The sequence below is a fragment of the Megalobrama amblycephala genome, linkage group LG1, assembly GCF_018812025.1.
Source record: "Megalobrama amblycephala isolate DHTTF-2021 linkage group LG1, ASM1881202v1, whole genome shotgun sequence".
Lineage (NCBI taxonomy): Eukaryota > Metazoa > Chordata > Actinopteri > Cypriniformes > Xenocyprididae > Megalobrama > Megalobrama amblycephala.
In genome coordinates this window covers 16983125-17006410 of record NC_063044.1, presented here as the reverse complement: position 1 = coordinate 17006410, position 23286 = coordinate 16983125, and the positions used below count along the sequence as shown (strand labels likewise).

The following is a 23286-nucleotide window of genomic DNA, read 5'->3' as shown; positions in this document are numbered from 1 at the left end:
TTTTATTAAAATTCTTCATTTTTAGTTCATTTTCACATGAACTAATGAACTTCGGCAGTTGTGCCAATATTCATCTGCACAATGGTGCAATGAGATGAGACATGGACACTGAACCCGGAGGTTGTGGGTTCGAATCCCGTGCCGGGGGGTTTTATACAATAGTGTGTAATGAGTCATTTTGATTCCTTTTTTATCCAAATAAGCATTGTACTAATCTTTATTCCTCTTGAATTAGATACAAGTGTTTTTAGTTCATTCCGTGTTCATTCTCATCTGAAGTTCTATTGATTTTCATTTCATTTCCACCTGTCCTTCTGAACCAGCTGTTTTGCATGTACATTCAATTTCTGCTGTTTTTGCTCTACCTGCTCCGTATTGCGCTACTGCCCCTTCTGGGGCTTGGCCCCGAATTGCTGCTTGCAGCTATATTTACCATTTTTTTTAAATATAGTGAATAAACTGTATTAATGAATGGAATGAAATGTTCATGTTGTCTGAATACATTTTGGTTTGACTGTATAACTTTCATTCTCCACATAAGCACAAATATCTTTAAGAAAATAGTCCATCTCTGTGTCCATCTCATAAGTGGACTGTAACCCATACACGTATGATGGTTGATGGGAAACGATTGTTAATAACTAAAACAGTTTAAATTATTAGTATTTTTCTCATCTATTGTTTCACTTCAGAAGACATTGATTCATCCACTGGGGTCGCATGGATTAATGTGTCTTTAGGACTCGAAGACATGTATTATTTTCCTAAAAATCCTAATTCATGTTTATCTGTAGAAAGAAAGTAATATGCATCATGGACGGCATGAGGGTGAGTAAAACATATGAGAATTTTTTCGGGGTGAACTATCACTTTAACATTCATATGTTGTTGGTATGCTAATCCAAGATCAGTATGGACTAATAAGAATAAAGTACAACCTCCTGTGTGTTTGTGAACTGTGTCTTGTTTTAATCTAGAGCTCCAAAAAATTAAAATATTTGCATAATATCAGGTGTCTGAAGATCAAGATCCCAGTCAGTCAAAGGTGATGTGTCTGAACAAAATAAGATTCTTGTCTGATGGGGACAGTGGATCTCTGGGGCTACCACTCCCTCCTCTGGGTCAGCATCAGAATTTTGTTAATGGAAAAGTTGCTCCACTCCCTGGAAAATAAGAAATCAGATGTATTATAATCTAACAATACAAACTGCTTTGAATTCCCACATAACAAATTATGCAGACTTAAAATATTTATTTCAAACAAATTTCAGCCATAATTACTTTCATGTATTAGGTTTTGCATTTGGCCATACAGTACTGTGCAAAAGTCTTAGCTTTGTTGTTTTATCAATGTTTACCACCCATGCTTATTTTTTGGTCTTTATTACAAGCAAACAGAAAATACAGGAAATATGCACACAAAAAAATCAGAACAACATTGATTCTATAAGCAAAAATCAGTATTTAACGTGACCTCCTAGACTTCCAGTTTTTTCAAAGGAGAAACTTCTGATCAGATTTTGAAAGTTTTCTTGGCCTTCCAGTCATTTTCCATTCCATTTAGGTTTGAGAGAGCCAGGTTCTCACTATTACTCAAGTGTAAGGAGAGGACACTAAATACTTGCCACTTTAGCCTGTAGAAGTCTTTTTTTCTGTTTTTTAATAATGCTTACAAATTTTAAGTATTTCCTGGTCATATTCTAATAAGAAGTCTGAAAAGAAATTATATGGTCACTATACCATTGCTAAAACAACATCTAATGGTGTCCTAAGACTTTTGCACAGTACTTTATATGTATTATTATTAAAAACTACCTTTTCCCCTTTAAATATGATCTAATCCAAGGCTGTATGTACAGTACATAACCAGATCCTGTAATGATTGGGTTAAATCAAGACAACACTGCTGTATAAAGTGGGCTCTAAATGAGCTCTAAAATACCTCTCCATCTGAAAAAGCAAAAGCAAGTAATGTTACTTGATTTTGTAAACGTAAAAAATACTGACTTACCGCGAGTATCCAGATAACGACGATGATTGATGATAATGATGATTATATCATTCGTCTGTGCTAGGCCTAAGAAATCATCTCACCATAGTAGCAGCAGCTACAGATAAAATAATAAAAACGCCTATCTTTACATCACTAAAATGAAATAAGAAGCCGCTTACAGACGCTCACCTCCACACATGTAATTGTAAACGCAACACTGACGTCTTCACTTCCAGGTCAAGAAGAAGCTGTCAATCAAAAACTCAGTAGCCAATGAGAACACACCACTGCTGGCCCCGCCCCCGCGAGAGATTTGTGCCAGAAAGACGAACGAAAACTCTGGGATCGTAAACGAAAACTTCAGAAGCATAAATGAAAACTCTGGAAATGCTTTTGTAAGTAAAGATCAGTGAAAGAAAGAAAAGAAACTGTTAGCAAAACATGCAGTGTATTAAAAACAAAGTCAAACATTTTGCCTGCGATTTATTTTTTTAAGTTTCAAAGACATTTTATTCAGATTCAATTTATATTTTTATTAGTTTTTTTGAAAAGTTACGTTCATTATTTTTGGATCAAATGTAATTCCATAGATCAATGCTATTACAAACATTAACGATTCAATTACATCAGTTTGGAGTTTTGAAGAGTTTTGAAAATGTACACCTTACTCGTGAAAATAGTACCAAAGTGAATTAAAAAACTGTAAATTATCATATCCAGATTTATATATTCGGGGGGAAAAATTATATATGTTTAATAATAATAAAACATGATTTTGTTTGTCTGCTTTGCTTAGCTTTTACTGAAAACAACATCTTCTTTAAATGAATTTGTGTTTTGGTGTATATTAAAATAGTTCTAATAACAATCATAAAACTAAACTAAAAAATGTCTCTCTCTTATGTGCAGATGCTTTTCGTGGATTATAGCTCTGCTTTTAACAGCGACGTCTAGGGTGACCACCCGTCCCGCTTTGCGTTGTACCGCACAGCATTTTAACTCCTTGTCCCACACGTCGCATATTGAGAGAATGTCCCGCATTTTCATCAGTCTGTTCCGACGAGCATACAATTGTGTAGTGATCATGTTCTCCAACAGAGGGGGCTATGCAGCTACACTTGTTCACGCGCGCGCGCCGCTACTTCATGAGGAACGTAATCTGGATCTGGACCAGAGCAAAGCAAAGCGCCATTATCGTCAAATATCAAAATAAACATCGTTATCAGTTTCAAGGTTAGTAACATACTAACTATTCAAACTGTTTGTATGTTTTATAACAGGACCTCAACAGAGTGTGAGATTGTTTTGCACAATTTTAAACGTCCACAAAAGTTTCGCAGTCATAACGCAGCAATTTCCACACACACGTCTTAACTACGTGGTGAAGGTACACTCAGATATGAATAAATAAAAAATAAAATAAAATAATACACATACTTTGTGCTTAAAATAAGTATAAAATGCTAAATAATAGTTGTACAGTTGTAGCCTAATTTCTGTACAGTAGCTAAAAACAGCATGTGAAAATTAAATTATTAAATTCAATAATGTTAAATCATATTTGTTAAATATTTATCTTCTTATATGCCTATTTATGTTTTATTTTTGAAATGTAATATGTTTTTGTAAAGGCACACGAATGTTAGGCTATAACAGTATTGTTTAGAACTGCTTTTACAGTGGTTACTATTAATCGTGTAAAAGTTTTTTGGTTGTATTTAAACCAGAGCAAAAATCCTAATAATAAAACTAAATCATAATTATTTATGTAATAATAGCCTATAAGGAACTCACAACAATTAAAAACAAAAACATTAAAAAATGTATTGTCCCTGTTTTTTAAATAGATAATAACAAATGAGATTTTTGTTCACCTAAAAGGACTTGTCCCCAGTTTTCATTTCAGAAATCTGGTCACCTAATTCAAAAATAGTTATCTGCATGATGCCTGCTGCCTTTAGGGTCAGTGATGTTGAATTTAAATGACATGTAAAATAAAGACATGTTATGTTACATTGTGATGTAATGGTGTTTTCTGGAATGGACTAAAGAACAAAGTATTTTTATCAGTTGAAAGGCAGAATACAAATGTTGTTATTAAGTTAGACAGACATTATATAACAGCTTCAGGTTATGTTTTAGTGTTGGAAACATGTCCCACATTGTCCCACACAAACTTAGTAATCGTCCCACATTTGGTTTGTTTGATGGTGGTCACCCTAGCGACGTCCCCTTACACACACATCACCTCTTAAAGAGGGAAAATCAACACATCTATCATTTACGACGGCTGGACAGGTTTAAGGTTTCTCAAAAGTGAGCACTTTCTACACTGGAGCTGTGGAGCTTTTCATTCTTGATTGGTGGAGTTTCAATTTCCTTCAATGCTTCGATCCATTCGATGCTTCCCACTTCACCACACACATGAAAACAAACTGAGGAAACTAGATAAAAACAAGCCGTTTCATCAGACCATTTAAGTAAAACAAGTGAAACAGGTTTTCAGGACGATCTGTGAGTTATGAAGAAGTGTGAAGAATGTCTTTTATACACACAGAAACACAAGAACTACTGACTTATGAAATCAACTGAAGATAAAAGAAGACATTGAATCTCTGAAGATCTCAGCAGAGGAGGATTAAACACCAACAGCATTACCAGCTTCACTTATCACAGAAATGAACTAGTTAGTGTGTCTACAAAGCTTCTTATTGAGAATGAACAGAGCTTTAGCTGCAGTCACTGCTGGTGTTTTAATGAAACTGTTTTTCTAAGAAGAGTGTCTGCAGGATGCTGCATGTCAAGTTCATGTGTTCAGAAAAATGAAAGATACAGTAAGAAATGCAATAATATTAATGTATCGACGGGTGTGAAATGAGCAGGCAGGGAAGCGGATCTAAGTGCAGGAACATTTAATGACAGCACTAGTGTCTTTATAAATGGCTGCAGTTTTCTCATGTCTGATGATTAAACTGCACTGCAGCTGTAGACTCGTATTCTTTACTCTTCTCTGAATTGTTGAACAGCAGCTCCATCACTAATACAGATGAAGTAAATGTTTCCAGGAGGAGACGTGAGAATGAGAAGAATGTCAGTCAGACATGTCAGCACTCGCTCTCACTCTGATCTGTGTGTTATTCAGACAGATTCATTTTCTGTGCATGACTTTTGGACTTTCAAGGATTAATTCACTTTCAAATGAAAATGACCCCAAGCTTTACAAACCCTCAAGCCATCCTAGCTGTATATGACTCTCTTCTTTCTGATAAACACAATCAGAGTTATATTAATAAATATCCTGACGCATCAGAGCTTTATAATGGCAGTGAACGGGATCAGCGAGTATGAGCTGAAGAAAGTGCTTCATCCATCATAAACACACTCCACACGGCTCCAGGGGGTTAATAAAGGTCTTCTGAAGAGAAAAGATGCATTTGTGTAAAAAAATATATCCATATTTAATAAGTTATGAAGTAAAATATCCAGCTGTTTATTTATTTGTGCTTCTGCTTGTAATTTGTTTATTTGTTCTTGTTTGCTTGATATTTAAATCAAGCTTCCTTGTCTTGTGTGTCAACAAGCATAAGAATTGTAACCTCATTGTAAAAATACAAATACACTGAGTGAGCAAATAACATTAGGTAACATTATATATATAATTTATTTACACACTCCGCCTCAAATGACAAAAATCCCCCCATAAGAGTCACCTAAGGGGAAAATTCCCCCCTATTTTCAAAAATGAACTAGACAAACAAAGATTTAACATCAGATATATCGGCATTCATGTCCCCTACTATAAATATACAAGTCTACACTTTCATTAATAAAACCAAAAGGCAATTGATATATTCATCTTCATTTTGACAACATTCATAAGGAGTATACACATTCAAAATAACAAAAGCATTCTTCTTTTGTTCCACTTTAATTACGATCACCAATCCTCGTCTAATCTAATCACACTAATCAGTGGATCATATTCTTGGCCACACCCCCTGATATTCTGATATTCCACACACTGTTCCATACTTAAATCAGTCCTAGATTCTCCCACACCATACACATCATCATTAACAGAATTAAGTGTGTCTAGATCCTGTTTTGATAAAAGTCTCTTGTATACGTACAATGCCCGCATTCTCCAGAAGCTGTCAGTAACAATGCATTGCGCTTTGTCACCAACACTGTCCCAGTGCAGCCCATGTGAGTTATATGACACTACTCTAAAGTTCATAAAATCATAATCACACATTCACTTCAGCAGACACATGTGCCTCCGCTGCACACACACCTCTTGCACCACTAGGTGTTTCTACATTCGCTGGGCCTGCATTTATCCTGGGTTTAAAAATAAAACACCCCATCTGGCCAGAGCTGTGCTTCAAGTCAAGTCACCTTTATTTATATAGTGCTTTTTACAATGCAGATTGTGTCAAAGCAGCTTTACATTGATAACTGGTACATAATTTTGGCTGCACAGCAGCTCTTAAAGAATAGTGTCAATGCAGGCAGAGCAGAAGCACTGTTGAACAAATGTCAAGAATACTGTTGAATATCAAATGTCAAGTGTCCCCAACTAAGCAAGCCAAAGGCGACAGCGGCAAGGAACCCAAACTCCAACAGGTGACATCAGGTGGCAAACAAGTGGCAAACAGGTGTTAAAATGGAGAAAAAAACCTTGGGAGAAACCAGGCTTAGTCGGGGGGCCAGTTCTCCTCTGGCGAACAGTGCTTTGTTACGATTCAGGTTGCTATCATAAGTCTGATAGGATCGCAACATTCAAAGTATTTATTTCAGTTCCATCCAGTTGAGGATCGTATTCATCACGCCGGTAATGGACGGTCTGTTGAGGAACTGTGGCACTGGCTGTCGTGTCGATGATGTCTTCACAATGGATGATCCAGTTGACTCGATCTCTGCTGATACTTCAGGGCTGTGTTGTGGTCGTGTCCAGTTGAGGATCGTATTCATCACGCCGGTATGGACGGTCTGTTGAGGAACTGTGGCACTGGCTGTCGTGTCGATGAGGCCTTCACAATGGATGATCTAGTTGACTCGATCTCTGCTGATACTTCAGGGCTGTGTTGTGGTCATGTCCAGTTGAGGATCGTATTCATCACGCCGGTATGGACGGTTTGTTGAGGAACTGTGGCACTGGCTGTCGTGTTGATGATGTCTTCACAATGGATGATCTAGTCGACTCGATCTCTGCTGATACTTCAGGGCTGCGTTGTGGTCATGTCCAGTTGAGGATCGTATTCATCACGCCGGTATGGATGGTTTGTTGAGGAACTGTGCTACTGGATGTCGTGTTGATGATGTCTTCACAGTGGATGATCTAGTTGACTCTATCTCTGCTGATACTTCAGGGCTGCGTTGTCGTGTCAGTTGAGGTGTATTCATCACGCCGGTATGGATGGTTTGTTGGGAACTGTGCTACTGGATGTCGTGTTGATGATGTCTTCACAATGGTCTCAAGTCCTCACCAAACTAATGGCTTCTCTGTGATCTAAATCGGGGCAATCCTGCGCTGTCTGCACTGCCCCAGTTAGGAGAATGGCCACTGGTATGCTCAGCCCGGATAGGCAGGAACCTCCATGCAGAAAAGATCCCTATCATACGGCCAGCCATGTGAACAAGACTGCTGTCCCATAACACGCATTTAACGTTTGCATTTATCTTTTGACATAAAGGAGGTCACTATACTATAAAAACATATTTTAAGTTTTTATCTATGTAATCCCTGCTGATAAAAGTACTTTCTTGGAGTTGTGACATCTCAAAGTTAGATTCATCAGTACAAGAAAGAATCAGGTAGTCACACCTGAGCACCGCTCACCTGGTATGTGAAGATGCTAACCAGAACTCACTGGAGGTGTGACCCAAACACTTTCAAACACAGGTACAAATACACCATAGGAAATGGACATGTGTTTCTAAATTATTAACTTTTTTACTAACAATATAAGTGGAGCTCGAGGGTGATAAAACAAAAAAACAACACAAAAATAAGTCATGACTCCCATTAACATTTATTTCCAAACCCCCACAGACAGTCCTTCAGAAGCCTGTGGATGATGAGGACAGAGACGACTCCACTGCTGCTGAGATCATGAGCGTCATCACGAGCTGTATGTGAAGCTTTACTGAAGAAGGTTTGGCTTTATCTGTTACTTGAGTTAAAAACATCTCCATTTACATACAGCAGCTAGAATAAATGTTTATAATTAAATGTGTGATAATTATTCTTTCATAGCATCAGCAAACATGCTGAGTGACCTGATGAAGTTCAGGCTGGGACGGGAGGTGTCAGAAGAGAACCTGGATCTCTTCAGATTCCCTGTTGCACACACCCCCCCCCCCCCCCACACACACACACACACACACACGCTTCCCTGTCACTATCAGTGCTACGCCGCACTCAACATGGATATGGTGATGAGCCGACAATCTGTTCATAGTGGATCTGGTCTCATTGAACTAGAAAGAGTCAACAGGGGGCAGTGTTTGTTCAACTTCTAATACGCCTCTGTAATAGAGGAAGTATTAAGTTCTTCAACTGAGTAAAGGATAGAGCCTAAGATAACAAGAGCAAAAGAAAAAAGATAAGGCCGTGTTATTTGAACTTGTACAATGTTTTAAACATTTATTTGCAAGTCGGCATATACTTGAATGTTTTAAAACCGTAAAAACCTGTTTGTATGTTAGAAAGCAATATCAAAAGAAAAGTTCACTCAAATGTAAACTCTGTAGGATTTTTATTTTTATTTTAAGATTAACCTGAATCAATTTTACCTGCAGGATGATGACATTCTAATGTTTGGCCCAAATATAAAATATATAAACAAACCTCATTTGGATTTCCAGATTTCCACTGACTTTAAATTGTGGGTGAACTTTTCTTTTGGCATAAAAATTGCATTAATGTTGAAAACATGTTAAATAATGTTGGTATATACACACCACATACGTGTGTTAAAAAAAGAATATAAGTATACTGTAGCACAGTTAAGTTCGTAGTTGGGGAAGGAAGAGGACAGGGTCGACGAACAACTGCTGACTGAGACTTTATTGGCTTTCAAAAAGGTTCAACAGAAAGACTGTGCAGCGCACAACAACAAAAATAAACAATCCACAAAGGGCTTCACTCCAGGTTCGGTATACACCATCCACAAAGGGCTTCACTCCAGGTTCGGTATACACAATCCACAAGGGCTTCACTCCAGGTAACTCAACACAGCTCAGTCAGCTTTTGACTGCTGACTGAGCTTTATTTAGTGTATATGAAAAATGTCCAACAAAAGTCTGTGCACCGCACAACAACGAAAATAAACAATCCACAACAGGGCTTCACTCCAGAACGGTATAAACAATCCACAATAGGGCTTCTCTCCAGTGCTGTTGTCGTGCTCAGTGTCTCAGTCAGCAGTACCCCTCTCTCTCACACACTCCTGCTTCTCACTGCGTTTTATCCTGTCTCCGCGCCAATCACTGGAATGAGAAACAGGTGTTCGTGATTTGTATTCAACCCACTCACTTACCAAGCGTCTCCCGCTATTCTCTCCGGTTGCAGACCTCGCTGAACCACGCCCCCCTCGCCACATACCCCCACCGCCCGACTCAGGCCAGGGAGCCGTCCGGCCTGCAGCTCACCCCCCCCCCCCCCCCCATTTCTGGAGAGGAAATCGGCCACAGCCATCCGAACACCCGGCCTGTGGACCACCTTGAACTTAAAAGGCTGTAGAGCCAGATACCAACGAGTGATCCGCACGTTGGTATCCTTCATGCGGTGGAGCCACTGCAGGGGACCGTGGTCCGAACAGAGGGTGAATTCCTGCCCCAGGAGATAATAGCGGAGGGTGAGGACAGCCAACCTGATAGCCAAACACTCTTTTTCTACGGTACTGTACTTAGCTTCTCTCTTAGAGAGCTTACAGCTAATGTACAGTACCGGCCGTTCCTCACCCTCTATCTCCTGGGACAGGACAGCACCCAGCCCTCTGTCCGACGCGTCAGTCTGCAACAGAAAAGGGAGAGAAAAATCAGGAGAATGAAGCAGTGGCCCGCCACATAGAGCAGCCTTCACCTGGGTAAAGGCCTGCTGGCACCCCAGCTCCGTCCACTGGACCGTATCTGGAGCATCCTTTTTAGTTAGATCAGTCAACGAGCTGGTGAGGGCCGAAAAATTAGGTACAAACCTTCTATAATATCCCGCCAGTCCGAGGAACTGTCTAACCTCCTTTTTGGTCTTGGGGCGTGGACAGGTCGCAATCGCTGCTGTCTTGTCAATTTGGGGACGCACCTGCCCATGCCCCAAGTGGAAGCCCAGATACCTTACTTCCACGCGCCCAATTGCACACTTCTTTGGGTTGGCTGTGAGCCCAGCCCCTCTCAGCGATCTCAGGACGGCTCTCACATGCTGCATATGCCGCTGCCAATCATTACTATAGATAATAATATCATCTAGATAGGCAGCCGCATATGCAGCATGGGGCCGGAGAATCTTATCCATGAATCGCTGAAAGGTAGCCGGTGCCCCGAACAGCCCGAACGGAAGCGTAACAAATTGGTGTAATCCGAACGGCGTCGTGAAAGCTGTCTTTTCTTTGGATAAAGGCGACAAGGGGATCTGCCAGTACCCTTTCGTTAAGTCCAGTGTCGAATAAAATCGAGCCGCACCTAGCCGGTCAAGCAATTCGTCCACCCGCGGCATTGGATACGCGTCGAATTTCGACACTGCATTCACCCTGTGGTAGTCCACGCAGAAACGAACCGAGCCGTCGGTCTTGGGGACCAAAACTATCGGGCTCGCCCAGTTACTGCTGGACTCTTCTATTACTCCCATTTTCAGCATTGCTTCTAATTCGTCCTGAACTACCTTTTTTTTGTGTTCAGGTAACCTATACGGCCGGCTGCGAATAACCACGCCCGGCTCCGTCTCGACGTGGTGCTGAATGAGGTTGGTACGTCCCGGCAGGGGAGAGAACACGTCTGCAAATTCTGTTTGCAATTTAGATAAATCAGTGAGCTGGGAGGGCGAGAGGTGATCTCCTCCCGGGACCAGAGCGAGGGATTGAGTTTTTATATTCGCCTCTGGCCCGAGATCATCCTCCCCGCTAATCACCGTCGCCAGCATCACTGATTCTGCCTCATTCCATTTTTTCAGGAGGTTGAGAAAAAGCTCAACACAGCTCAGTCAGCAGTTCCCCTCTCTCTCACACACTCCTGCTTCTCACGGCGTTTTATCCCGTCTCCGCGCCAATCACTGGAATGAGAAACAGGTGTTCGTGATTTGTATTCAACCCACTCACTTACCAAGCATCTCCCGCTATTCTCTCCGGTTGCAGACCTCGCTGAACCACGCCCCCCTCGCCACATATACCAATGTTGAAAACATGTTTGGTACCTGTTGGTATAGATACTGTTGTGTGTTTAAAAATAAAGAACGTATTTTCTAACATGAATAATCATTGTTCAGTGGGTAATTATGCCAAATGAAAGCTCCACACACACTGAATAATCAGGCTGTACAACAAGACGAGAAAATGTCAATGGCCTTCAGCACAGATTAATGAGAGATTCTCACCATCTGCTGGTCCAGCTGTTCTGACAAACATCTCTTCCATCGCTGTGCTTCTCTGTCCTTCCAGACGGCCTCGGACCAAAATCTGCACGGGTGTCTGGTGTCGCTCTGTTCTCAAACCATGGCTGTTCCAGTGTCGGGTAAAGGCTGATAAACGCCTGTGAACAGCTGAACCCATCCATACCACCGTCAAGGACAATTCTCCACCTGAAACATGACAGAGAAAACCATCAATGAAGAGAGACATTAAAGACAAAACAAGTCAGTTACTGAAATGCCTTATTTTCAAGAATGCCACTTTATTGAATTCATAAAAATGAAAACATCCTCATTTTCTCACTTTAATTTTTCTACTGAACAAAGCTCGTAAATGACCAGCTTGACACAGCACCGTATTCTCCCCTCCATCAATCCTGCTGTTGAGAGGGGCTCGACCACACACTGACGAGAGAAGAAGATGTGAACATGCCTCACAGACAGAGAAGACACATTCATTCTGTGTGGAACAAGACGCTCGTGATGACCACTGACCATCTGACCTGTGTGTTTAGACAAAGACAAAGTGAGTGGACCATCATGAGCTGATCAACTGGTTTGTGTCGCCCACAATCCTTTACATCAGCGCTGGCACACACTGGCATGAGAGAAAGAGAAAGTCTTTCACCTGAACAATGATGCTGATTGATCTGAGCAAAAACACCTTTTTATTCACTTCATATGAATTTGAAATCACTTAAGTGACTAACCTAAATTAGTTTCACAAGTGTGTGAATCAGACACTTCTGGGGTTCAACAGGGTGATTTCTGAGCTTTTAAAATGGCCATAAATTATTATGATGAGGTAAAAGTGATTTGGATGATGGATCAGGACTCAAAGCCCAAAATGTACACTGTTAAAAAATGTCCCTTTTAACTGTAAGCTACAAATATGTCATTATATTGAGAAATGGACTGCTAAGAAAAAGAGGTGGAATTATTTTTCTAGATATTTCTTTGATTTCATGAATTACCCCTTAGAAGTCTTGCTTTAAAACCATGTTTTAATACAATGTGCAAATATATCCTTTGAAACATGAAACATTTAACACAATGCAGTGTAACTTCAAAATGTGCTTTATTAAAACTTTGGGGGAAAAAAGCCACTTTAATCACAAAATATTCTCAAAATTAGTGGCTGATGCAGTTGGAATGACTGAAACTTAAGCTTCAGAATAAAATGTTTAACTGAATAAACAAAACATTTATATAACATTAGACAAAACTAAATGAGTGACTCAGAGAATTACTGAATGAAGAAAGAATTCAAAATTTAGGTATTCAAGAATAAACACCTGAAACAATAAAATAAGGTAAGACTTTATTTTACAGTGTCATTGTTACAAATCTTACATGTAGTTACTGAAGTAATAACAATAAATTATGCATAATTAAATGCAATTAACCCTAAACCAAACCCTCATCCTAACCCTACAGTAAGTTCATGTAGTTAATTATTATCACTCAGTACTTGAACGTATAATTTTACTGTAATACTGACACCTTAAAATAAAGTCTAACCAAAGATAATGTTTGCAGTATTATCAGTTAGCGGTTTCCATCTAGGTGTCACAGGGAGCAGCAGCGCTGTACAGTCTTCTGTGTGGTGTTTGTGACGTGAACCATAGTGCCGCTGCCCTTGGGTTGATCCGAATCAAGCTGCTGCGTACTCTGTGTCTGGACACGAATCCACCTGCCCGTAACTGTGGGTCAGGGACAGCCTCCGATCCCACAATGTCCGTGATCATTGCGTCGAGAGCGTCATCGGTTATTCCTGAATACGTCAGAGAGCGACTCAAACTGAACCTCCTGGAACAAACACATGTAAACATGAGTGTTATTGCTTATCAGAGTAATGTTGAACGATTCACTCTTTTCATGCGTGACAGATCATAAAAAGCACTTTAAAACCAAACTTACTCCATGCGGCATTTGACGGTAGTCAGAGAAACCTGCAGAATCTCTGCTATTGAAGGAAGACTGAAACCACATGACTTCAGGAAATGAAGCTGCTCTGGAGTGATGCTGTAACGGGTGAAGCTCGATCACCAGCACAGGTAAGTGGAGCCTGATAATTAAATCTTTAAAAAAAAAAAATCAAATCTCCATAAACATGCAATTAATTACAAGACTGTTCTTGTCCAGACACTCATTAAGAAAAATGTCCATATCATCCTTAATTTGTAAGCGAAACACTAAAGGCTCTTTGGCCAGTTGTGTGTCATCATCCGTTTCAGCCTGTGAAAGTTGAAGAAGGGCTTTTCCTGGTCTTCCTCTTTCAATATCAGAAAGCACGGCTCTTCCACTAAACCCTTGAAGACGTTTGGTTGTTGTGCAGCGCAGAGATCATGTGATCCACGGCTCCTTCATGAGAGAAGAGTACAAACAAATGGGATGAAATGTGTGAAGTGTATTTAACAATACTTTGTGTTGTAGTCAGGATGCAGCACAGCATGTATAATAAAGTTTTGACATTCTGTTTTTCTCATGTTTATATATTGAATACATAAATCATACCCTGTCACTAATGGAATTAATCAATCATGTTCAGTTTTAATTTTTAATTTATTTTTTTTAAAGGCAAGCAATTCACATGTCTTTTCACGCTGCACTTAACCCCGGGTTATCGTCGTCCTAAACACCACTTGTCAGTATTGTAAAATGTAACCAATGAAATAAAATACAGCACCAACAACAAGTAAAATCACAAACCATGAATATGTAAACACCCAGGTGAAAAAAATACTATAGTGTTTTTGAACCATACTCTAGTAAATTTTTATATTGTAAATACTATATTATATACAAATATATATATAACACTTTGTTAATGAATGCTACAGAATACTGTAGTATTAACTATAATGGACTGATAAACTGTTATAAATACTGTAGTATACTTTAGTTTTTACTACAGTAAACTGTATATTAAAGTGTATATTGTAGTATAATATACCCTAAAATTGTAGAAAACTTTACCCATTGTTTACCCAAACAATATTGGGTAAAGTAATTTGTTTATATTACTATAATTGTTATATTATCACAGCAACTATAGAATTACCACAACAAATTAATTCACATACTTGTAGTACAGTTCAAAAACAATATATAGTATTTACTATAAATTACTATAGTATTTTTTCACCTGGGTGCAAGAAACGTGAGATGATTTGTAAAATATCAAAAGAAGCGATAAAGTGACTTTGAAGCCCATTTACAAAATATTTGAGTCATGTTAAGTGTTAACGATCGAATAAATACACAACACATAAATGTGATCGATTAAAAACACAACACGAAGAAACTTTTTACCGTGTTCTCTTCTTCCGCCATGTTTGTTTGTCGCTAACTCCGCCCACATCCGACGTGAGACTGTTGCTCCGCCCACTTCCACCCTCAGGCTGCTGGTCTGGCGCTGTCGTCCTCAGACTGTCATGACGTATGGATCTGCGGTTCTGCAGTTGGTTATTATTGGTAGGTTCTGATGATCCACTAGGAGAACGGAGAACTGTCCGTCTGTCCCAAAAACTTTTAAGCTGGCTGTTATTAAACCTCTTATTAAAAAAACACAACTTGATCCAAGAGAATTAGTCAATTACAGGCTGATTTCAAATCTCACTTTTCTGTCAAAAATACTAGAAAAGGCAGTTTCATCACAACTATGTTCCTTTTTAGAAAGAAATAGTATCTGTGAGGATTTCCAGTCAGGATTTAGTCCGTACCATAGTACTGAGACTGCTCTCATTAGAGTTACTAATGATTTGCTCTTATCATCAGATGGTTGTATCTCTCTATTAGTGTTACTGGATCTTAGTGCTGCATTTGACACTATCGATCACAATATTCTTCTAAACAGACTCGAAAATTATGTTGGCATTAGTGGAATTGCATTGGCATGGTTCAAATCATACTTATCTGACCGTTATCAGTTTGTAGTAGTAAACGATGAGATGTCATATCAATCACAAGTTCAATATGGAGTACCGCAAGGCTCAGTACTAGGACCGCTGCTTTTCAGTCTGTACATGCTACCCTTGGGAGATATCATTAGGAAGCATGGCATTAGTTTTCACTGTTACGCTGATGATACTCAGCTCTATATTTCTTCATGCCCTGACGAAACTTACCAATTCGCTAAATTAACAGAATGTATAGCTGATATAAAAAACTGGATGACCAGTAATTTCCTACTACTAAATTCAGAAAAAAACAGAGATTCTAATTTTTGGACTGAAAACTTCTTCACGCAATAATCTAGAATACTGTCTAACACTTGATGTCTTCGTCGTCAGCTAGGAACCTGGGTGTGCTCTTTGATACCAATCTTTCATTTGAAGGTCATGTTACTAGCATCTGTAAAACCGCATTCTTCCATCTGAAAAATATATCTAAACTACGGCATATGCTCTCAATGAAGAATGCAGAACAGTTAGTTCATGCTCGCTTGATAAATAAACTACAGCTCGTACAAAATGCAGCAGCTAGAGTTCTTACTAGAACTAGGAAGTATGACCATATTAGCCCAGTTCTGTCAACATTACATTGGCTCCCTATTAAACATCGTATAGATTTTAAAATCTTGTTAATTACTTACAAAGCACTAAATGGTTTAGCTTCCCAGTACCTAAGTGAGCTCTTAATACATTATAGTCCTTCATGTTTATTGCGATCTCAGAAATCAGGCCAGCTGATAATACCTAGAATATCAAAATCAACCTGCAGGTGGTAGATCCTTCTCCTATTTGGCACCTAAACTCTGGAACAATCTTCCTAGTATTGTTCGGGATGCAGACACACTCTGTCAGTTTAAATCTAGACTAAAAACGCATCTCTTTAACCTGGCATACACATAACACATTATCAATTTATATTTTCAAATCCGTTAAAGGATTATTAGGCTGCATAAATTAGGTCAGCCGGAACCGGGAACACTTCCTATAACACCAGATGTACTCGTTACATCAGAAGAAGAATGGCATCTACGCTAATATTAGTCTTTCTGTTTATCCCGAGGTTTACCGTAGTAAACCGGATCTGGGCCGTATCCAGCTGAGACCAAGGACCGGAGCCATAACACGACCACAACGCAGCCCTGAAGTATCAGCAGAGATCGAGTCAACTGGATCATCCATTGTGAAGACATCATCAACACGACAGCCAGTGCCACAGTTCCTCAACAAACCGTCCATACCGGCGTGATGAATACGATCCTCAACTGGACACGACCACAACGCAGCCCTGAAGTACAGTAGGTGGACAACCAAAATGGGTATTACCGCCGCGCATACCGCCGCCGCAGGGCCGTTGCGTCAACTGAAATTCAGTCGCGTGTAAAAAACTACCGCCAGGTATCGCAAAGGGACGGATTGGAAAGTGACTGTAATAATAAAATGTCGGTTTATAAACGGAGATGAAAGGACGAAGTAAAACAACAATAATATTATAATATAAAATTTTAACATCCTTAAAAACCATTAGAAAATTTAAAGTGAGATTTAATTTGGGTTAGCGTGTTAACGTGGGATAGTCTTAGGCTACAGTCTTTGCATCAAAAATTAAAAGAAAGACCTTTACACAAAGTCTTACTGCATGCTATTGTCATTAAACAGTCATTACTAGGCATATATATATATATATATATATATATATATATATATATATATATATATTATATATATAAAATTAGGAGCACACACATGCGGATTAAAAATGTAACATTTTCATTCTGGTTTGCTCTTGACAAAAAAAAAAAAAAAAAAAAATCCTTCAAGTTCCATATGCAGAGCGAAATGAGAACGGTCCAGCATTAAGACCACATTAAGAGCAATAATTCTTATTAACTGCTATTGTTCTTGATTTTTTTTATTGTTCTTGGTTGTTTTTTTTTTGTTTTTGTAAAATAATAAAAGAATACCGGACCAATACAGTTAAACAGTTTGCAGCGTGTGTTTTTTTGTTTTCCGTCTCAGTGTTTTTCGTGTTTCACTTCCCGTCTCTGTCATCATGTTCACACCCGCATATCTGTTGTTATGCCTTGAGCAGAAGGACCGCTCCCTCGAGGCACACTTGGACAATTTTTTGTTTCTAGCCCCATCTACACATTTCCCGGACAGCAGCCTTTGCAACTTCCTGTATGCCGGCCTCAACACCGCCACCAAAGCGCTGCTGTCTGGGGAAGGACCTCGAGGGAGCTTCCGTGATTATGTGGAGTGGGTGCTGGCGTCATGTGGATCTTCGATGACCGTGGATGTCTCCGACGACGCCAGTCCCACTCCTTCTCCAGTGCACAGCCATCAACACCCTGACTGCGAGGATCGGCAGCATGAGCCCACCGCAGACCGCAAAGAGGACTTCGCCGCGACGTTTGAGCCAGCGCCTACGAGAGCGACCGAGCGGGACATCGCCACGGAGCCTGAGCAACGCGGGACTGACCAGGTGTGCGAGCCGGCTGTACCATCCATCGCCGAGGGAATCTTAGTGGATTACGAGGGTAGAGAAGTGAGCCACACCCAACCCCCTGCCACTGAGAGTGAGTTTTTGGCCATCACTGGAGATATTTTTTCTGATTTAGAAGAGGTGAATATGCAACCTGTTGAACTACAATCTCTGGCCCCTCCCAGCCTCCCTCTCCCACCACCTCTTCAAAATTTTTTTGGGACTCTTTCATATTCTGAAGAACTGTTTAGCACGCTCCAAACTCCTCCTCTGTCACCAGCCACGCCTGCTATCCATTCGTCACAGTCTCCCATCAGCCCCTCAGTTTCACCATCTCCTCTCAGTGGTAGGGTTCCACCTCGGGACTGCTGGGAGCCACCTCCTCCTGGGCGTGAGGAGCCTGGGATTCCGCCTCCAGCCTCAGAGCTCTTCACTCCCCCTCGACCCGTCGACCTGGCTCCTACACCTACGCTCCTTCCTCCCTCGTCATCAGCAAGTACCATCGGCCATTCGGTCTCGCTGGGTTCCCTCGGCACGTCGGCTCCACCTGGGTCGGACATCGCCACGCCTCTGCAGCGGACTTGCGGGCCAGTCGCTGCTCTCTGGCCCTCCACCCCTTCTGCGACGGCAAGCTCAGCCCTCCCTCAGGCTCCACCTCCGCCCTCGGTCACTCCAGCTCCACCTCTGCCCTCCGAATACCCGCTTCCTCCTCGGGGGGTCGTCGCTTCGGCTCCGTCGCGGTCGCCAAGGTCTTCGTGGTCGCTTCAAGTCTTCGGCGTTCCAGCTGCATGGTGGGCTCCCACGCTGATGACATCGCCACTGCCGATCGTCCCCATGGTGGCGTATAGGACTACACCACCACGGCTCCTCCCGTCAGCGACGCCGCCATGGGGCGCAGTCTTGGCTGTGTACTGGACGGTTTGGCTTCTTCCTCTGTTCAAGGCTTCCCTCTGGACACCATCACCTTCATCTCCCTGGTCACCATCATCTGCACCTCCCTGTACTCCGGCTCCTCGCCTCCTCCCGGGTAACCGTCCACCTCCTGAACCGCCTCCTACACCATCGGTACCTTCTCATCTTCGTCTTCCCCTCTCCACGGCGCGAGGACGCGCCTTTCCGGGAGGGGGCGATATGTCACGTGCACTCCGTTTTGGACTTGTTGTTGTTCCATTTCCCACCACCAGTTAGTCACCATGGCAACTGATCACCACCATCATCACACCCAGCTGTTCCCAATCACCCTCCTTGTTATCCCGTGTATATATACCCTGTGTTTCTAGTCTTGTGTTGTCCGGTATCGTTTGTATATACTTTGGTGTATGTTCCTGTGGATTCCTGTTTATCTCCTAGTAAAGACTTATTGTGACCTATCTCCTCGTCGTGTGATTAGTATACCAGCATCCGTAACATGTAGCTTATGGCATGACATTTTTTTTGTAATGTTTATGAGCGTGAGCGTTAATGGATACAAACTACCCAATTGCAGTTTATCAGATTGTTGCATAGCTATAATTGCACGATATGGTTGAAACATTAACACAATCGTCTGATAATCATACAGTAGTTAACATGAACCCTTTGTAAGCGATGATTTACCATTACATCATGGGCGTACGGGACACCCCCGCAGCCCCCACCCTATGATGGGCCCCGTCGTAGATTATTTACTATAGCCTTTGCTTTTTTTTTTAGAACTCAATTGACTAAAGATAAAAATAAAGCATCCAACTGAAGCCCAAAAATGCAAGCAGAATACCATAGAAAATAGTGCTAAATTACCACAAAAGGGGAAAAAATTCACTGTTGTTTCCATCGCCGTTTGTAAGGTAGCCAAGACAACAGCAAGCTTTGATGCGCTGTTACTGTGTTACTGTTAGCGGCCGTGTGCCGAGTAGGCCTGCACGATAAATCGTTATAAAATCGCGATCTCGATTCACCCTGTTCACGATTTAATTTTTAAATGACTTCGATTTAAAAAAAAAAAAAAAATCAGCCTTTATTTTGAAAGGACCGCTCTCACAGGGCTTCACCCTCAGCCAACGACAAAGCGCCTTTTAGTCTCGTGTTTCACTCGTCGAGCGAGCGCGGTAGTTCGGAAATAAACAAAATGGATATTGATGAAAACCCAGGTCCTTGTGACGAGAATCAGCCAACCACTCGGTCTCAACTTGTTCCGAAAAAAGGCTCACATTCGGTGGTGTGGAAGTATTTTGGATTCAAGCAAGAAGACGAGGGTCAATCTGGTGTGATTTGCAAGGTATGCTTTGCCCTTGTTGCAGCACCGCAAGGTAACACCACAAACCTTTACCAGCACCTCAAACGTCACCACAAAGTGCAATATGATGAAGCAGCCGTACAAGGCAAGAGATCCGAAAGTCGTCCAAAAATGCAGACATCTATTACGGACACCTTGCACAATGCGACGCCATACCCACATAACTCCAGTAGGAGTAAGGAAATAACAGAAGCCACTGCTTACCATCTAGCAAAAGATATGGTTCCAATATACAACGTAGAACGTGACGGATTTCAAAAGATGATCCATACATTGGACAAACGCTACTCAATACCATCCCGCAACTATTTTTCATACGTTGCACTGCCAGCTATGTACAAGAAAGTGCGGACTGTAGTCGAGGCAGAAGTGCAGCAAGCGGATTATTTTTCAGCAACGACGGATTTATGGTCCAGCCGAACAATGGAACCGTACATGAGCCTAACTGTCCACTTCATAGCGATTGATTTCACCATGAAGAGCAAGTGCCTACATACTTCTTTTTTCCCCGACGACCACAAAGGTGAGATCTTGGCACAGGGACTGAAGGATGCCCTAGCATCTTGGAGTTTGGAAGAGGAGAAAATGGCATGTATAACAACAGACAATGGATCAAACATAGTGAAGGCAATCTCCATCAACAACTGGACCAGGCTCCAATGTTTTGGCCATAGGCTACATCTGGCAATTGGTGAGTTGGTGTGTGTGCACGTGTAAGTTAACTGACTCTGTGTGTGTGTGTGTGTGTGTGTGTGTGTGTGTGTGTCTGACTGACTGACTGTGTGTGTTTAACTGTGACTGTGTGTTTAACTGTGACTGTATGTTTAACTGTGACTGTGTGTCTGTCTGACTAACTGTGTGTGTGTGTGTGTGTGTGTGTTTGTCTGTCTGACTGACTCTGTGTGGGTGTTTAACTGTATGTGTGTGTGACTGTCTGTCTGTCTGTCTGTGTGTGTTTAACTATGTCTGTGACTGTGTGTGTGTGTGAGAGAGTGAGTGTGTGACTGTCTGTCTGTGTGTGTTTAACTGTGACTGTGTGTGTGTGTGTGTGTGTGTGTGTGTGTGTGTGTGTGTGAGAGAGAGTGAGTGTGTGACTGTCTGTGTGTGTTTAACTGTGACTGTGTGTGTGTGTGTGTGTGTGTGTGTGACTGTGTGTCTGTCTGACTGACTGAGTGTGTGTGTTTAACTATGTCTGTGACTGTGTGTGTGTGTGTGACTGTGTGTCTGTCTGACTGACTGAGTGTGTGTGTTTAACTATGTCTGTGACTGTCTGTCTGGGTGTGTCTATGTGTGTGTGTGTGTGTGTGTGACCAAGTTAGCCCTTGTACTTGCAGTGGTTCCCAAACCTGTCCTGGAGGACCACCAACACTGCACGTTTTCTTTGTCTCCCTAATCAAACACACCTGATTCAACCTGATTTAATGAGCTGATGAGTTGAATCAGGTGTGTTTGATTAGGGAGACAAAGAAAACGTGCATTGTTGGGAACCACTGCTCTAGGGCATACTACTACTACAAATAAATAAATAAAGTTATTTGTGATATTACAGACTAATAGTTTGTGTGTTGTACTCATTCAGATTTGTTGTATTTTTCTTCTAGAAAATGCCATGAAAGATCCACGAATTGACCGCGTCACAGGCCTTTGCAGAAAGATTGTGAGCACTTTCAGTCACAGCTGGCTACGGAGGAGAAACCTTGCCATGGTCCAGAAGGAGCTCAAACTCCCTGAGCATCAACTGAAAACCGAGTGCCCAACAAGATGGGGATCAAGGCAAGAGATGATTCAGAGGATCCTGGAACAGCTTCCAGCCATTTCACAGGTCCTCAATGATCGAAAGGTTAGACACCTAGTGCCCACATTAAAGGCAACAATGGCTGGAAAGATATATATGCATTCTGAGCTCTTTCTGTGTGAAATTATGTTATATTGTGCATCAAAAGTGTACTTTCACTTTAATTGAGCGTGAGAAGTGAAGCAAAAATAGACTCGGCACAGAAAACCCTCACTTTGCTGCTCACGTGACGCACCTGCTCCCGGTGTGAATGCATCCATTGGCTAACATGCATGCTGAAAAAACACGCTGCTCATGCTTGCAGTATGAAACTGGTGTAATACCAAAGCCACTGGAAGGCCTGCAACCTTTAGCCAAAAATGCGCAATGGCTAACGTTAACACTCCGCCCCCCGTGGTACGCAGGGAATGAGACCGGAGGCTGTTTTTTGAATGGAAGTCAATGGATGAGAGGCTTCACTATGCTGATTAAACCGCTTTTGTGGGGAAATAGCTAATCATTTAATTAATCCACAGCCTGTTTGCCAATCTTCAGCATGTTTTACACTAAACAATACTTTCGTTGGGAACTATATGTAGATTTTAGCTTGATTAAAATGTATTTTTTTTTTTAGAGAAGGCAGACTAGGGACTGTTGTGACTGATGTCACTGCCATTACACGATAGGCTGAGAGGTGAGCATGTGATTAAGTTAGTCGTTACACTTTCTCCAATGGTAAGAGATACAGACCCTCTCATCTCCCTATAATATACAATCTCTGGTAATACTTGGAGTATGTGCATAAACCTTGCGCACTGTATACATACTTTAGTAGAGCTTATAGACTCGGTAGCTTCTGCGGCACGAACACAAGCATGTAGTGTTCAGATTTATCCACTCTGGGACCCGGTTTAATAAAAATAGTGTCTCCAGGCTCCCAAAACACTGGATCTGTCTGGACGAAACACCGATACAATACAAAATCTTTACGGATACATCTATACGCATCTCTGTGTGGACGGGCTCTCAGAGAGAAAGCTGTTTTCTCACACAGCGCACCGCTGCTGCTCGTCAGAGACACAGAGAGAGGCGTGTCTGTGCAGGAAAACTGAAGTGTGTTCAGAAAAATCAATTCTTCAGTTTCACTTTTATTTTTTAAACAGATTTCATTTTAACATTAACCT

General features: G+C 41.3%; 2 long non-coding RNA genes across 2 annotated transcripts; one reads left to right on the top strand and one right to left on the bottom strand.

Annotated features, from left to right (window-relative positions):
* Positions 1–855: 855 nt before the first annotated feature.
* LOC125264892 lies at positions 856–2483 on the bottom strand. Its single transcript, XR_007184155.1, has 2 exons — positions 2012–2483; positions 856–1163 (listed from the first exon to the last, which is right to left on the bottom strand). It is a non-coding gene; the product is annotated as an uncharacterized LOC125264892 (long non-coding RNA).
* Positions 2484–3001: 518 nt separating this feature from the next.
* Positions 3002–8363, top strand: LOC125264931. The gene is made up of 3 exons (XR_007184172.1): positions 3002–3226; positions 8049–8151; positions 8253–8363. It is a non-coding gene; the product is annotated as an uncharacterized LOC125264931 (long non-coding RNA).
* The last annotated feature ends 14923 nt before the right edge of the window (positions 8364–23286 follow it).